The 17,912-nt window shown below is 44.2% G+C and overlaps 1 protein-coding gene across 2 annotated transcripts in view; it reads left to right on the plus strand.

Moving 5' to 3' along the window:
• Positions 1–17,912, plus strand: part of MAGI2 (membrane associated guanylate kinase, WW and PDZ domain containing 2) — a 723,148-nt gene that overhangs the window by 619,416 nt on the left and 85,820 nt on the right. The window lies entirely within an intron of this gene.

Genomic DNA, 17,912 nt, shown 5'->3' on the forward strand with positions numbered 1-17,912 from the left:
CTTGTTTCATTAGAGTGTCATGCTGCCAACCTCAGGTCTTCAGGAATCTGAAATAAAAACTTAGAGAATGCAAAGTCTGAAGTCCATGGATGTTCTCATATGCACACACAATTTGGATCCACCAGAGCGTTTCTGCAGACAGAAGTATTTCTGCCCATGGTTCATGACATTCTTACATCCCTCCTTTCCCTGCCTCTGAAAATGCTGCTTCTGGGGGATTGGGAACTCCAAGGAACAGCATCTTGGGTGCATTTGGAGCTGCAGCAGGAGGGGAAGGCAAGAAAGTCATGCTCTGTGGGCAGAAATCCTTCCATCTGCAGAAGTGCTCCAGTGGATCCAATACACACAAGGACTCCCTGCTCACTTCAGTGCAGGGACCTTCCGTAGAAAGAGATGTGCATGTGGGGCTGCTTGTCCCTTGAAGTAAATAGTGAAATCATTGTTCACAGGAATGTTCTATGGATGTGTTAAAGGTGTCATGTGCCTTGAAGCCACTGATAGAAGCAGAGTTTTATGTTCTTTGAATCCACATATATTTTAAAAACTTGGCTTGTACTTCATCATGGATTTGCTTTCATAAAGAAATAGCTGAGAGTTCAACATCAAGGCCCAATAGCAAACTTTCTCATTGTGTTTCATGGATCAAAATGTTTGTCTTCGATCTTCTGTGCGGTCCCACATTTGGGCCTGCTCATATGCAGGCCTGCCTTCAGAGAGAACTTTCTAAGTGTAAAGTCTTGAAAAGGCGTCCCTCCCTCTCAGAGCATGTCCTTGCATTTTCCTGCCAAAAAAGAGGGAGCAGCGCCATTTCCCCTCAGTTCTTCCTTAGCCGCCAAGCTGAGAGGATGTACCTAGATCTGCTCTTAGTTTTACTGTATTTCACTACTGTACCTTTCTTCTTCAAAATGGCTCAAAAATCACTGTTTAAGAAATGTCTGCAGTGAGGTACAAAGATGCTCCAAACATCTGCCTCTGTCAGTCGCACAATGTAGGGTCCTGTTGGCGCTGCCAACGGTTTACCCCCCAGGCCAGAAGTGACAGGCCTTCCCAACTTAAGGCCGCTCCCTGCCCTTTCTGGCTCTGAAAAACTGGCTGCAAAGTCATCAGCCACAAGAGAGTTTTCGTCCCAACTCGTGTCGCTGTCGTCTGTGCCATCCATGAAGAGTAGTTATTCTGGGCTGCAAGGTGTACCGTATTTTTCGCTCCATAAGACACACTTTTTTCCTCCTCAAAAGTGAGGGGAAATGTCTGTGCGTCTTATGGAGTGAATGTGTGTGTGTTACAGTAACCTGCCCCCCTTCCGCCCGGGTCTGCAGACGCTCGACGGCCGCGCGGCCACGCTCCCAGGCTTCTGCTTTTACCTGCTCTCCTGTCCTTGCCCGCGTCTCTCTCCCCAGATTGTAAACCCCAGGCGAGAAGCCAGATTGCTGAAGAGGGAGGAGGAGGAGGCTCTCCGTTGCAAAAAGGAGGCAGCTGCCCGGACCGCTGAGCCGCGCCCCCCCCCAGGGGCTTCCCTCCGCACATTGAATGAAACTCTCCCACGGCCGAGCTGCCGCTATGCCCCGCAGCCGCTAGCGGCGCGCGGCGCCAACCTTCCCACCACCCGGCCGACGCGCAGGGGAGGCGGGGGGCGCCGTCTCCTTCCCCCGGGACGGCCCTTCCCCCAGAGGCAGCCCTCGAGGGTACCCAGGAGCCGAGGAGGGGCCGCCCGTCGCGCTGCAGCCTCGACCCGGGGGATCCCGCACCTCGCCGCCGTCCGCTTTCCGTTCCCTTTGCCCCCGTCAATCTTTCATGGTTTAGTCCGCGCTGAAATGGGGAAGGGGGCGGAGATACTTCTCCCACACATAATAGGCTTGATTCGGTGTAACGGAGCAGATGCGGTGGGAGAAACTGGGAGAAACTGGTGCCTTTCTGGGCTTCCTCCTTTATTAATTGAGGGGGGGATGTAGTTGAGTCGGCTCGAGAGGTATGAGAGGTATGAGGAGTGTGTCGCCAGCCTGTGCGAGCGGCCAAAGTTGAAAATGGCTCTCTTCTGCACCCTCCTGCTGTATTGATAACATTGGCCATTTATGCACAGAAGGTTTTGACTCTTGTTTCCTCCTCTAAAAACTAGGTGCGTCTTATGGTCAGGTGCGTCTTATGGAGCGAAAAATACGGTACTGTGCAGCAGCACTTAACTTTAGAATTGCAAACTATCATGCCATTATGGCTGCATACCCTCTGCTCTTGTGGCATCTTATGACATCCTACATAGATCTCATTCCTGAGGATTAGTGATCTTTGGCCAACCTGCTACAAGCAGAAGCCAACAGCAAAGGAATGCTAGTCGACATGCATCTGATTGCTCTGCCTGCTCAATGGCTTCAGCCATTACCATGAGGTTATTTGCCTGGTTATAATCAGTAGCATTCCCACCAAAGACTAGTGCCAAGATAGAGGATCTTCCCTTTGAAGGAGACCAGCTCTTCTCTGCAAGGACGGATGACACCCTGGCACAGATAAAAAAAAGAACTAACAGACTGCCAGGTCTTTGGGTGTCACTCCAGTTCTACCTCAATTTGTAAAACAGCATTTCCAACCCAGGAAACATTTTGCACATCAGAGGTATCATAAAGGAACCTCTTCTTTCTCCTCCTTTTATGCACTGCAGCCCCACTACTCTGCACTTCGATCCCAGTGGTAAATGAGGGAGCCCAGATCTCATTGCAAGCCTTCACAACCCCAGTCACCCAAGGACCCTCACCAGGGCCAGAAATGTCTGTTCTGACGAGACAGTAGTTTTTCTGACTCTCCACCTTTCTTCTTGGACAAGCTGGCTCCTTTTCTACCTGCCTGCAATGAAATCACCACAGACTCCTGGGTGCTTGCTATTGTGGGCAGGTTACAAGTTCCAGTTTCACTCTAGACCACCATTGGGTGTCCCTATGTCCAGGAGCCCTACTCCTACTAAACATTTAACATCAGCAGTCCTACTTTCTAAGGATGCAATAGAAGTTGCTCTCTATTCTGATTTGCAGAGGGACATAACTTCTGCCAGGAGGGTAGGTGAAATGGCTGCATTGAGGGATTAGCCCCCTTTATCCATTTTTTCCTAATAAGATGTTACTCTGACCCAGCTTTCAGTTTTTACCTAAATTTCATCTGGCCCAATTTGTTTCCTTAGCTGTATTTTTTCTGGACTCCTCATCCCCAGCGGAAAGAGCCTTACCCGGTTTAGATGTTAAGAGGTCTTTATTATATTATTTACAAGGCACAAGTTTTTTTCCGGAAGGACCACACTCTATTTGTTTTTTGTTTTTTAATGGACCACACAAAGGTTGCTCAGCATCTTCACAGACTTTGGCATGCTGGATAGTTCAGACAATTAAATTATGTTATGAACATGCTGGTGTCTCTTCCCCTCTCGATTCAACCTTATTCCACCAGATCCCAGGTGTCATCTGTGCTCCTTTGTAAGATCCCCTTGGTTGACATTTGTAAAGCTGCGACCTGTTCTTCCTTGGACACATTTATCCAACATTATGCTGTGATCACATATGCCGGACGAGATTCAGCTGTCAGAAGGCTGTGTTACACTTTGTCTTTCACTAACAGACTCACACCCACCACCACATAGCTTGTTAGTCTCCCAAATGTGGGACTTCACAGAAGACTGAAGACGAGAACAAGGTTGCACTTACCTGTAACTGTTGTTCGTCGAGTTGTTTTCTGTGTAGGCGCACATTCCCTCCCTCCTTCCTTTCTGTGAGCTTTCTGCTTTTACTCTTGAGAGCTCTGACAGCATAGGAGAACTGAGGGGGAAATGGCGCCAGTGCGCCACTCCGTCTCGGCGCCTGTCGTTTTCAGCAGAAAAATATGAGTGCGTGCCAAGAGGGAGGAGCGCCTTTTCAGGGCTTTAGAGCTAGAAAGTTCTCTCCAATGGGAGGCCTGCTCATGTGCAGTCCCAAATGTGTGCCTGCACAAGTCGAAAAACAACAGTTACAGGTAAGTGCAGCCCTTTTTTTACCTTATAGGGCATGTTGTGCTCTCAATCAAAATTCCAAAAACAAAATGAATGCTGTTTGTTATTATTAAACTAGAGGTCTGTGGCTTGTTACTGCAGCTGTTTCATACCTGGCCCATCCATGTTCACCCCAAGCTAACCACAACCTCCAGGTCCTGAGAAAGAGATAAAAAATGATCATCGTCACACCTAGAAGCATAAGAGGTTCTCTGAAAGTATAGAAAGATACATGCACTGGGCTTCATTGAAGTCTCCTTTGCACATACAACTTGGTCTTCTCCATGGGCTAATGTGGAAGAGGCCTGCTTGACTGCAAATTGAGTTCAGCCTTGTGTTACCAATTCTGTGTTGAAAAATTCCTTGAGATTTGGGGGTACAATCTTGGTAGGGCGGGGTCTGTGGAAGGGAGAGGCCTCAGCAGGATATAATGCCATAGACTCCACCCTCCACAGCAGCCATTTTCTCCAGTGAAACTGATCGATGTCATCTGGAGATCAGTTGTAATTCCAGGAGATCTCCAGGCCCCACCTGGAAGTCAGCAACCCTAGTTCAACCAGAAAGGAAATTCTGTGTGCACATAGAGGACTCTGGATTTCAATCATGGGACTTCTAAAGTTCTCTTAGTCTGAGCCTCGATATGAGTTGACCAAAAGGCTTGCAGCGGAAATAGGAAAACCTCTCAAGCACTGACTGACTTTTAACTCCTTTTTAAAAATCTCTTCATTGCTTTAGTGGCAAAATAATGATGTAGTTCTGAAAGATTATTCCCCAGTGATCCCTCTCTTGTGAACATCTGTCAGGAGAGAAGACAGGACCTGCAATTACCCAGCTTAAAAAAAATAAAAAATAACTCAGCATCTTTGTTTAAAAGACACTTGATTTGATCTTACACTTGAAAGACCAGGAGAGTCCTTTGCCAATAATTGCTGGTCAAATGGGACTTACTCTGTAGTTGATGATATGCTTTCACTTGCTATTTGATAGGAAGCCTCCAGAGTAGACAAAGCAGGGAAGTGCTGACTCAGTACTGGTTCTCTGGCCAAGCCGCTCAAGGGAGGTGACTGACACACACAGAAGCCCAACTATCAGACTGGGAGGTGACTGGCATCTGGAGTTGCCAATCTGGTTAAGAAATTCTTAGAGATTTAGGGGTGGAGCCTGGAGAGAATGGGGTTGATGCGAGAATTTTTCCTGCTTCTCCCCTGTCTCGGTTCTTTTTATAATTGGAAATTCTCTGGGTGCTTTACTCACCAGAAGCAAGGACCAGAGGACGTGATAGGAAAGACAGACCTTGTACTCTTACACTATTCACACATATAACAGTAAAGCATATAGGTTTATTTGAACTTACAAAGAGTTATAAGGCAAAGAGAAAAATAATACTTGACTAAATATATAAGACATAAATTAGAAAGCGAGCTTTGTTACATGTCAGACAGTTAAAGGGTTAATATTGCAACTGACCAAATGGCCAGTTTGTGGTGGCCATTGCAATCGTGCCCGAGGGCATTTTGCATGTTCAACTGCTTTCGATTTCTTTGTTAGAAGAGAAAGTAGTTGTACACTTTTTGCTTGACTGCCAAACAGGCAGGATGGAGAGAGGCTCTCCTTTTGCTAAGGGTGCCTACTCATAAGTAAGCTTAGTGCCTTGCCAAAGGCGTTTGGCAAGTATAGGAAACATAGAATGTAGACAGAATTATTTGTTTTGTATCCCAGTGATATTTTTCCCTACCCTGAGTTAGAGTAAAGATTGTTTTACTTCAAGGCAAATGCATCTTGCCTCTTTTGTGCGTGTGTGTGATCTCAATTCTCATAGTTCAAGAGGACGATCCAATCCCTCTGATTTGGTAGCAGAAAATTAAGTATCAGGGTTTCCTTTACAGGAACTGGGGCCCCGATCATATCCCCAATAACATGCAAGTTGACGTACAGACAAACAGTTACACAGGCCTCTGGGACACTTCCAGAGAGAGAGACAGAGATGGCAACCATTCAATGGGTCTGTGGTCTCTCTGTGGAAGGACGACGGGCTGGCATCTTGGAGGCTCTTTTATAGGCTAAACCGTGAGAGAAAGAGTTTTACAACAGCCCTCCTTACAAGCTCTTCCGGAGATGAGCTTGCCATATCTTGCATTGAAGTTTCTGTTCCCAGTATGTTACTTAGTTAACAGAGTCTCTGACAATTGTTTGTCTGTGAAGTCTGTGTACCTTAACAATTTCCCCCAGTTCAAAAGGGTCTCTGTCAACTGTTTGTTTGTGAAGCCTGTGTACCTAAGCAAATCCCCCCAATATAACAGATAGCTTCTTACCGGCCTAAATGCTCTTCTTCCCCCTAAAACATAATTGCAAGCAACTAGTGTGCTTTGTTTTAATCAGCTCCTACCAAATGCCATCTCCGGTGCCCTTTAAGGCAGAGGTCAGTCACAGGCTTCTTAAGCTATAGATTGTAATATAAAAATGGTTCTTCTTAACCCAAATCATTCTTTATAAAATTCTCACCACAGGGGTTTGGGTGGGGACCTCAGTTGGGTATAATGCCTTTGAGTCCACCCTCTAAAGCAGCAATTTTCTTCAGGGGAGTTGATCTCTGTCAGGTAAATTGAACAAAATCCCATGAAACTCTGTTGAGTTTCACAGGGCTACGCCAAAATGTTTGCAGGCTCAAGTTCATGCCTGCAAAGGGGGGCATTTCCGGGGTGATAGGGCTTAGGGATGATAGGGCTCTGCCCCCAGGAATGCCCTGGGAATGCCCCTAATGGTGCCAGCACAAGCCCCTTGCACTAGAGGAATGCTGCCAGGGAGGCTGCACTGGCACCCAAGCCTCCCTCTTTCTCCCACCTGCAACCCCTTTTTTACTGTCTCTCTACTCTATGCCTGTCACTTTGTATCTCTTTCTCCCCCCTACCCCATCATTCTCTCTGCCCCATCACCCTCCCAGCCACCCACCTGCTTTCTCCACCCTCACAGCATTTCCCAACCTGGAGTTGGCAACCCTAGGCCTAGCTCCAGTGAGTCCTCCCTCAAAGGCCAAAATAGGCCTGGAAAGGGTTGTTTCTGTGTGGCTGTGTCTGGGCCTTGGGCACAGCTGAGTACCCAGAGCCAGGAAGCTGGGAACATGGTGAGGTCTCTGTTGCTTGCAGTTGTTCTTCTGCTGCTCCTCAGAGCCAGCATAAGTTGCCCTGCACCAACGTTAGTGTCCACTTAGCCAGCGCAAGTGACACTAATGCCAGCATAGGGATCAAGTTGGCTGCAAAGGTCTCCCCCTTCAGGATTGCTCTGCCCATCTGGATCTAACCAAACAGCCTTAGAAGTAGGGTTTCCTGGAGGAAAAAAGCTATTTAGTGGGATGTTATTTACACGATGTTATTTACACAAGATATTCTTTATCTTTATGCCATAAAAAGTTTCAGTTGCCCATTTCCATACACGGGGAGGGGCCATGGCTTAATGTTAGGTCATCAGTTGGCATGCAAAAGGTCCCAAGTTCAATCCCCAGCATTTCCAGGTAAAAGATTTGGTGGTAGGTGATGTGAAAGACCTCTGTTTGAAACCCTGGAGATCCACTGCAAGTCTGAGTAAGACAGTACTGACTGTGATGGCCTGATTCAATATAAGTCACCTTCAAATGCTTATATGAAGCATTTGTCTGTTAAAGGAACAGGACACTCCAAGCCTGTTGGCAGCCCTACTTGGAAAGATGTAACTCTGCTTAGGATGGTGCTATAACTCTGGTTAACTTATGCTGCTGCTCTTGGGTGTCATGGATAGCTGGAGTTGGTTTCTGGCTGGGATTCTGTCAGACCTCAGTACCTCGTCGCGTTTTTTGCATAGGGAACTTCACTCGAGGTGTGGTCGCGAGTTTAAAGTTTTATTAAGAAAGCCAGCAAGTTCAGCAAGTCATAGAAACTTAAGGCTAGAATACAGACATGGGGAAATACTGGTACATTTATAAGGTACATACAATGGGGTTGATTATGTTCAGGGTACAATACAAAAGGACGAGGAGCGGCAGAGTTGTCTTGATAGTTCAGATACAAGGAAACAATACGGAAGTAAACTGCCGGTAACTACTTAAGCAAATGCATACAAGAATTTAACGCGTGCAATAGCTAGACCATCTCCCAGGCTCCCAGGCATTGTTCTGCGGGACCTGGTATCATACTAGCGATAACTCGGGCGGGTCTCCATTGTGGTGCAGATGCAGGGCGGGGGGGGGCAGAGTGCAAACGGGGAAGGACGGAGCGAACTAAACCTCCATTTTGTTTATGTGGGGAACCATCTTGTTTTATCCGGGGTCGACGGAAAGCCTTAGCTGACAGATTTCTCCATCACCCAGTGCACAAGTAGGGGAGGGGAAAGGATAGAAGAGGGAGGCACACACAGGAGCCCTGCAACAAGATGAGGTTATATATATTTGAATTGAACCATGTCCAGTTTGCTGCCACAGCGTTCTTTTGTTCTGTTGCTTCAGTATAGCTTCCAAGGAGGCAAAGTGTGTGCCTTCATTGTGAAATGAGCAGTACTGCCAAAGTGTGAGAAAAACAATGGTAAAAAATGAAATGAACGTAGCTAGGCTGGGGGTGGGGGGGAATGACAGGTTATTTTTCAATCTGTGTTGCATAAAATAAGCCTGAAATACTGCGCAAATTCTCCCCATCTCTTCTCAGTTATTTTGATGCTTTTATAGCTGGCTTCTGTATGTTAGAGGAGAGATTCCCAGAGCCTTCCCCATTAACACATCAGTCAGGCACTGAAGGGTAAAATGTTGATGTAATTCCACACAGTTCTTAAATTCAGATGTATACAATAGAATATCATTTGTGCTTTCTTACCATGAACCCAGCATAAAACAGCTTTTTGTTGTAGAGATTAGAATGTGTATAAATTTCCAGTCTGAGGCTCAAACTGCTGGTATTGCAATGAAAGGCTGATGAACGGCACAGAAGTGCCATTAAATAGGAACACAATGAAATAGAGAGATCTGATTAGACTGAAATGTACACCCCATCACCTTCAGCTTTAACCTGAAAAAACTGATGTTATCCAAAGTGTAACCCAAATATGTTTATTATTGCAAACTCTTGTAATGTTAATCTTTTTCATAAAGTGAGCAACACTTATTCTTGAACTCCTAGATGGTTTTAAAGTTCACGGTGCAATCCTATTCATAGTTTCTCCAGTCAAAGCCCATTGAAATTAATGGGCTGGGACTGAAATATTTCAGCATTGGATTTCTCTTTCGGTTGGAACACAGTCTTGATTTGTGATTTATGCCAAGACATTACCTGTATTAGACCCAGTTGGACTTCTTCAGTAATAAGAAACAAAGGTTCCAAAATTACATGTATTAAAACTGCACTAGGCTATTTTAACTTCTCAATTCACCTATGATTAAAAGCTTTTCCCATTAACCTAACAAACTGTTTAGAAACTGAGCCTCCTAACTGCCTCCGTCTATTTTCCCCCGACCCAACTGGCTTTTTTCAACTACCATACTGTGTTCCATGTAACTCTGATCTGATTGACTCATGCAGATACAAATTAATATCAGAGATGCCTGTTACTTTGGACAAGTTTTTAATGCATACTTCACACTTTATACCTTCATCTGTAGAAATGCAGGTGGTGATTTGCGGGTTCTCTAAGTGATATGCAATCAAGCAAATTGGTTGAAGAGCACAGCTCTGACATATGAATCGCAAGTTACCGTACTGGAGGGCTTCACCGCCTTTATCCTGAGTGGGTGGACACAGTGCAGGTTCCAGTTAGTACTCCAAGTCAGTCATTCCAGCATGGTGGTGGCAGAAGGTACTGATATACATGGTTGTTTGGAAGTCAATTGACTTTCAGTATATTGGATATCCACTAGTGTTGGAATTTAAGTACATTTGGGATGTAGGATTGTGATATACAAGAACTGTAAGATCTTTGCTTTGCTCCCACCATTGCCTTCCCAAGAAGTTGGGGGGGGGGGAATTGTCCAGTGCCCAATCAGACCGCATTGGAAGCCCTGCATGAAACCAGATTTGAGATATTTCTTTAGCTTGACCCTGAAAGCTACGTCTTCTTTCCCCCCCACGCAAGACAAATGTAATGCCTTTTCCAAGTGAATTGGCCATTGATTCTGTTAGAGAAATATGACACAATTTTCAAAGGGATATTAATCTAATATGATACAAGCATTTGTACGAAGCATATTTGTTTACAATACAGTTTTGGAAAATATAAAGAGACTGGGGATCTGAGTAATTTAAAAAAAAAGCAACAAAGTGTACTGCTTGAGAAATCTCATAGATTTGGGACACTTTCCAAGCTCATCCCTTTCCCTTGCACCTGCATTATGACATAGATGTGTTTGTTGGTTTAACCCAGACTTGCAGCTGTAGGGGTTAGGCCCCAGGCGTTTTCCATGGAAGATTCCTCCCCCACATTATTGAAATGAGGGAGGAAAACTAGAGTCTGTAGCGAAGTTAGAATTGATTCCAGGCACTTCGTTCCCCCAAAAAATATTAATAAGGGCTTTGATGCCTCTGTAACAAAGTACAAGCTACAGAGTACAAGCTTTTTCCATCCCGGAGGTTGTTAAAAGAAAGCACCCACTTCGTAACATTCTAGTGGCTGTATGGGCATCTTCTTTGTTTTGCCTAGCTTCAGTGAGCCACAATGGTGGTGCGCCAGTGTGTGGACCTCTAAGGTGGGGGGTGGGAATAGCATGGTAGAAATGATGGTTTGAAACTGCTTGTTTGGGGCCATTAAGAAAAACTGTAAATTGAGCCCATTTCTTGCCCGTATTTTAAAAGTGCTTTTAGGGCTTCCATAAATACAAAGCAAGATGCTTCTTTTTAAATAAGTTTGAGATGATGATAGGGTTGCTGTAAAATCTGGCCTCCTAAAAGCATAAGCTTTGTGCATGTCTTCTCTGTACAGACAGAAGGTACTTTTTTCAGCCAGAGCAATGATAGCAAAGAGTTTTTACTTTTTGTGCATACAAAATAAGAATCAACCCTCCTGGCATCACAAAGAATTCATATCAAATGGAGAAGAAAATGGAAGGGGCAGAGACTAAACTTTTCCCTGTTACGTTCATCTTGGCAGAAAGAGTTACTCATCGTGACAAAACATTTTTGTTGCTTATAAGGGCTGACAATATATCCAAAAGCATTTTCTGATGACATTATGACAATATCCACACTAGAGAAAGTGGGGCAGAGGAGAAGTGGTTGTGCTGACTGGCAAGGCGGTCCCAGAGGAATTGTGCTCATCAGAAGTGTCCGTTTGACAACTGACGGCTGTATTAAAGATGTAGCAGTCCCCTTCCCGTAAATTCGGCACAGTTTCCAAAAACCAGCAGGAGTTCATTTAGAAAATCTGAAGACTGTTTGCAATGGGATTTTCACTGTACAAACTGGGTGAATGGAAACGTAAACTTGAAATCATAGGGTTGGACCAAGTGTAAAATTTTACTTGTGCTAGAGCTCTTGCACAAGCAGAAATGCAAGAAAAAGACCGCCTGTGCTAAGTCAAACTTGCAGTTCCACTTGTGCAAGATCTTGTGAAACAAATTAAGGTTTTGTGCCAAGTCCGCTTATGTTTCCACTTGATCATCACTGGATCCAAGCCATATTTCTGTGGTTCTTAGTGATCTCCCATCCAAATTGCTGATCAAGTCAACCTATTCGTATTAAGATTAAGTAACAGTGAAGTATCTGTTGGCCATAGATCATTCACTGAGCTTCTTTTCCCCCAACTTCTTCCTTGGTTTATTTTCCTTGGTCAGAATCCACATAATGAGAACAGATTCCTGGAGACTTCACAAGACATGTTTGCCAGAGAAAGAACCATTTTTTAAGCCCGAACTAGTCCCGGGAAGTACTGTTAGGGAAAAGACCCTTTGACACATGCATTATGGTCCTGATCCTAAACAAGCATCTCATAAATGAGAACTGAGAAGAACCCACTACTTACATGGGATTGTCTCATGTCTGACACATGGTGGGGACCCCAGGCCCAACCAGTGCGCTCTGTAATATGTGAAAAGGCGTGTTATCTTGGACAGTAACATTTATAGCTAAGACTATATAGCCTCAGAGTTGCATTCATCCTCCCTGATTGTAGGAGCTTTATAAAGAGAGAATAATAAATCATATAATATACTTTTCAAGTTGCATAACAAAAAATAGGTGGATATATAGTGCAGAAATGTTTATTATCATATATGTGAGTCATACTTTAAAATTGCAAAAATAATATCCTGGGAACAATTTTTTTATTTCTTTTAATGTATTTATAGTCTCCCTCTTTGCAATTTTTGCAGTAGAAATTCAAGAGAATGTATAACAAAAGAGTACATCATTGTTCTGCAGCAGGCACTCCTATGCCTGTTTCCAGATCCATCTTCATTGTGTGAATTTCTACTCAGACATCAGAGTTCATTCTGTCCATGCACAGGCAGTTCCTCAGGCAGGCAAACTTCCAAACTGCCCTCGTAAATGTTTTCAAAATATTGGATTCAGTACAAGAGCCTGTCCAAGTCCAGGTGTGGCTGTTAATACATACATCTATCAAAAGCTTTCTCCCATAGAAGTGCTCTTGGAAGGGTAGTTGTTTTTCACCCACAGTGTTTAATTAAGCTTTAAGGTTGTCATTTGTAAATAAAATATGGTCATTTAAAAAAAAAATGACCATAATTACCAGACTCCACTAATAGTGATGAAAAGCAGCTATCACTGTCCCTATCTAAAGTGGCTTCTTTCTTCAAAGCATTTATCTAGATCTGTATGAACACATCCTGCTACGCTAGCAGTGCAATCCTAAGTATAGTCACACCTTTAATGTCCATTGACTTCATTGGGCTTAGAGGTGTGTAATTCTGCTTAGGGATCACACTATGAGACACATAGTATGAGATGGAAAATGATCTTTTATGAAAGCTAGAAATTAGAGTTTGATATTTCAGACCAAAACAAGTACTGTGTATTGGAATGTCTGGAGAAATTTGTTTCACCTGAAATTCCACATTTTCCTATTCAGAGCAAGGCCCACCCAGGTGTGGTTTTCAAATTAGGTTCTGATGGCAAGTCTACTTCAGCTTTCATTGTGCAGTGAAAGAACTTATGTCTAAGTGACACTTCTGCTTTTAATCATGCCTCAGTGGTGTGACCAATCCCCGGTGTGTATAATGGGGCCCTTTCTCTTTGTGCTTTATTAGACAGAGTTTTCATTTACACACCCAACCTGAGAAGGAGCAGATGTTCCTTTTATTTTTATCCCTCACAGGAACATATAATTGAATATGTTTAACCACTTTACCCTACATTTTCATTACACTAGTAACATTAAAAGCATAAGTCATAGCCTCTAAGGCCCACCTTCACTCATGAAAAACCTCCTGGACAAGGATGCAAGCCATCCTTTGGAGGAATGCACTTTAGAGGAAGGGCAATGGTTCAGTAATAGAGTGCATGCTCTGCATGCGGAAAGCTTGTGATGATAAAAACACAAGCTTTGCATGGAATCCCAGGCATTTTCATTTAAATGTGTTAGGAAATGCCTTTTTCTGCTTATCATCCTGGAGACCTGTTGCCAACCAGAATATACAGTATTGAGCTAGATAGGCCAATGAACTAACTCAACATAAAGAAGGGGGGTAGGGTTGCCAAAATCAAGTTGGGAAACTCCTGGAGATTTGGGGATGGAGTCTGGGGAGGACAGGGATGTCAGTGGGGTACAATGCCATAGAGTCTACCTCCAAAGCATCTGGTTTCTCCAGGGGAACTGATCTCTGTAGTCTGGATATGAGATGTAATTCCGGGGGATCCCTATAAGGCAGGGTTGGGAAAACTTTTTCCCACCAAGGGCCATTTGGATATTTATAACATCATTTGCGGGCCATACAAAATTATCAACTTACAAATTAGCCAACCAAGCCCCAAGCAGGCAGCTGCCCCAGATGACCCCCCCCCGGCGTGGGCAAGCAGGCAGGCATCCTACAGGTGGTGCACTTGCCCACCTGGTGGCACAGGATGGTCTGTTGTACCGGCCGGGCGTAGCCATCCAGCCACACGCCGGAGATTCTCTTGCTCTGCATGGTCGGGGCCGGATTCTACAGCCGGCTCCTGCTACCTCTGCCTGCAGGGATGAAATGAGGACATACTGGCTAAGAACTCCACCCCCCCAGCGCATTCTGGCCCTGCCCCCTTTAACCCTCCATTGTCGCCACTTCCGCTCCCAGCTCTCTTGTAGTACAGAGAGAATACATTTCTCCATGGCCCAGGTGGGAAAGGGTTAGCACAGTTTCTTGGACGGTCCTAGCAGCTCCATAGCTAACGACTGTTCTGCAAGGGGGACAAAAGGTTCCTTTTCTCGGCAAAACAAACTCACATCTGCCTTGAATAGAGTCTATTCCTGTCTGCGGGAGGGGGCAGATTGTCAGTGTTAGTTCCTTCTGAGCTGGAGATCTGCCAGGACCCACAAAGGGCCAGACCAAATCATTTCGCGGGCCTTAAATGGCCCCCAGTCCTGATGTTCCCCACCGCTGCTATAAGGCATGTTCATAAACCTGTGCTACTAAAAATAGTTTTTTCAATCCACTTTGGATTCAAAAAGATGAGATGAATGTTCCACATCTCCTTCCATAAAATGTAAATGGCAAGCTTATGCAGCCTCAGTTTGCCTTTGGGTCATGGTTTTTGAATCTGGACTCTCTGCTTTGTTATTAACATTTGAAGGGTAAAAAGACCCAGAGTTGAACAGGTAAATTAAGTGGAAGTTGAATGGTTAATCACCTGCAGCCATTTGTGATCAAAAATTCTCCACCAGAGTGTTTAAAATAATTCCTATGAAAGTGAAAATACGGAAGATTGGTGATTCAGGGACTGTATTCCTTTACTGAAATATTTCCTGAAAAATCTATGTGGGTTTTCGTTGTGACTGTTTTTGTGGGGAAAGCACAGGTACGCTAACAACAATACTATACTGGTTCATTCTGTCTGTCTGTCTGTCTGTCTGTCTGTCTGTCTGCTGGTTCATTTGCTAGTTCCAAAGGATAAGGATGTTCCAAAGATGAGGCTTTTCACATTTTACATTTGTGGGATGTGATGTAGTCTGCAGGAAGTCAAGAAGAACCAACTTGGAAAATTGTTAAGTAGTAGTGAATAGGCAGGATTGAGGTGTATGTGGAATATCAGCATCTTGAACTTATTGTGCCAACACTGAGTTGATCCACACATTTGGCAATATTCCATAGTACAGTTGTTCGGGGAGTGAATCACTTCCAACTGCAGCTTTTTAAACATAATATGGCATCTTGACATTAGATAAAAGCTCTCAATGAGAGGAAAACTAGTACACCAGAGAGAAGACCAAGAGGGGGCATTTTTAGCATCAGGTAGCACTCAGAAATGTAATTTTCCACCTGCCATCTGATATGGAATATTGTCTCTGCTACAGAATGCTGATGGAGTAATTAATCTGCCAAGGTTGTTAGTTAGTTGAAAATTACATATCTGTGAATCTTAAGATCAGTCTTGAAGAAATCTCCTCAGTAGCTTAGGTGGCTCTCAGTTTTTCTTCTCAGAAGTCCATTTGATTGAAAACTCGTAGGCCACTCTGCAATATTACACATATTAGCCAACGGCTCTACTCATATGTATGACCAACTCAGTATTTATACAAACTGCTCACATGTTTGAGCACATCCAGTGCATCCAGGGCAACTTTCAGACCCAACAAAACAGGAAGGTAGCAGGGTCACTCTGTTTGAAGCTGCATTGGCCATAATCACAGAGAAGTTGTGCGGCAGCAATCTGCTGTTAACTATATGCACAGATAAGGGGCACTAAAGCCTTCTGCTGTCCACAGTGCTTGTCCCCAAAGATGTTTCACTCCAGCTAGGTTCCTGTTATCAAAACCAAAACTGAGGGGGAATTTCTGTGAAGAAACATAAGTCATCACCCTCCAGCCACACTCCCCTTTGACAGTTAAAATCAGACTTCGATCTTGCCCCCTGCTTCCTTAGTGGTAAGTTCAGACCCAGGTTTAGTCATGTGAATCAGCTGCCCTCACATCTACAGTTGGCCCTTGCCTGTAGTTTTTAAGCAGCAATAATAATATTTATTTTTATTATTTTGTTGCAAATTCTGCCCTCACAAGGGCCACCAAGGCAGCTAACAAATTAAAACATACATGATAAAATCACATTTTAAAACCAACCCCCATACAAAAAACATACATAATTAAAACAATTAAAAACATAGATGAAATACATACAAAGACATAAAAACAACAATTAAAACATTGGTCAGGATCACCGAGGGAATGCTAAACTAAACAAAAAAGTCTTCACCCTCTGGTGGAAGTTGGCAACAAAAGGGGACAGATGACTCTCCCTGGGGAGAGAGTTCCAGAGTTTTGGTACCATGACTAAGAAGGCCCTCTCCCAGGTTACCTCTGAAGGGGGAGCACCTGAAGCAGGGACTCCAAAGTAGTGGTTCATAAGGGAGTAGGTCAGGGGTGTCAAACTCAATTGTTATGAGGGCTGAATATGACATAAATGTTACTTGGTCGGGCCGGAGCATGCCTCACCAACCCAGATTGAGAGTGTGGGGGGAGGAGTTCCGCTAGAGACGCTGGACTGAGCGCCATGTTCTTCGGGAGCTCCCGAAGAACCCAAGAAACATTCAAATTTGGGATGCACTCTGCATCCCTACCCGGTTCCTAAATAGTGGACCGGGGAACAGGAACTCTCCTGCAGCCTTGAAGAGCGGTCTGACCCCCATTTTTCTGAGAGAGGACAACTTTCAGGGAACTGGGCGAGGTCCCGCCGGCATTGAGGGGAAAATACAACGCCGCAAACGTCTCTTTGGAATCAGGCTCAGCCTCCTCTACCTATTACCACCTAAGCAACTACACGGAAGCAAGAATACCTACTCTTCTAAAATCTGAGTAAGTTACCTTGATCTGGAGGATCTGAAGAATTGGCAAATACATCTATCAAATCCGTGCCTCCCCACCTGATGTATAAATGACTCTTACAAAATAAAAAAAACATCAGATAAATCGGCAAGAATCCTATCAATTTGATCAGTGGGTAGACATAACAAACAGGAGCTTTTGAAAGATGTTACAACCACCAATCAGATACTTCGACGTTGAAAGGGGAGGGAGGAAGAATCCCCCCCTCCTTAGTTGACGTCTTTCCGTCTTCATTGTTTAATGCCACCACGAGACTGTAACAGACTGTGAGACCGGAAGTGTGTCTCCCTTGTGTAACTGGAAAATTACTCCCAAGTTCCTGGACAAGAGGAAAGGTCCACAGTTCTGCATCCTTTTGGGTATATCCTGTTCTCTGCCACAGTCTATACTAGAGTGTTTTCAACTTGATGGTATTTTAACATCAAAATACTACCCACAATACAGGAATCCTGTTGAATTACCTACAAATTTTTCTATTTTTTGGTTTATTTGCCCGGACTTCACCAACTAAGTTTTAACTAAATTTTTAAAAGCAGCAAGCATGGAACATGTGATTAAACAGATGGATCAACTAATTGCCATGACAAACACCCTATATCAATCTATCGACCAAAAACTGGATTCTATTTTGGATGTACTTCAAGACATAAAGGACCAAGCTATTACAACTAAGTCAGATGTGACAGCAGTGGATTCTCCAATTGAGAAGATGGCTCAAGATCAGGAAAATCCCATAAAGGAAGAGGAGAGCCAGGATAAACAACAAGACAGAACATTCCTTCAACAGGAGACTGCAACAGACCAGCTGCTTACGAAGGATATGAACGTGAGAGACTTTGACTTTTGTCTTTATAAATTGCCTGAAGAATTCTTTGATATTAGCTTGGAGGACTTGAAGGGTGGTAAGCCTGGAGCTACCAGGATTTCTTTTTATTAA

Source organism: Euleptes europaea, chromosome 3 (assembly GCF_029931775.1).
Source record: "Euleptes europaea isolate rEulEur1 chromosome 3, rEulEur1.hap1, whole genome shotgun sequence".
NCBI lineage: Eukaryota > Metazoa > Chordata > Lepidosauria > Squamata > Sphaerodactylidae > Euleptes > Euleptes europaea.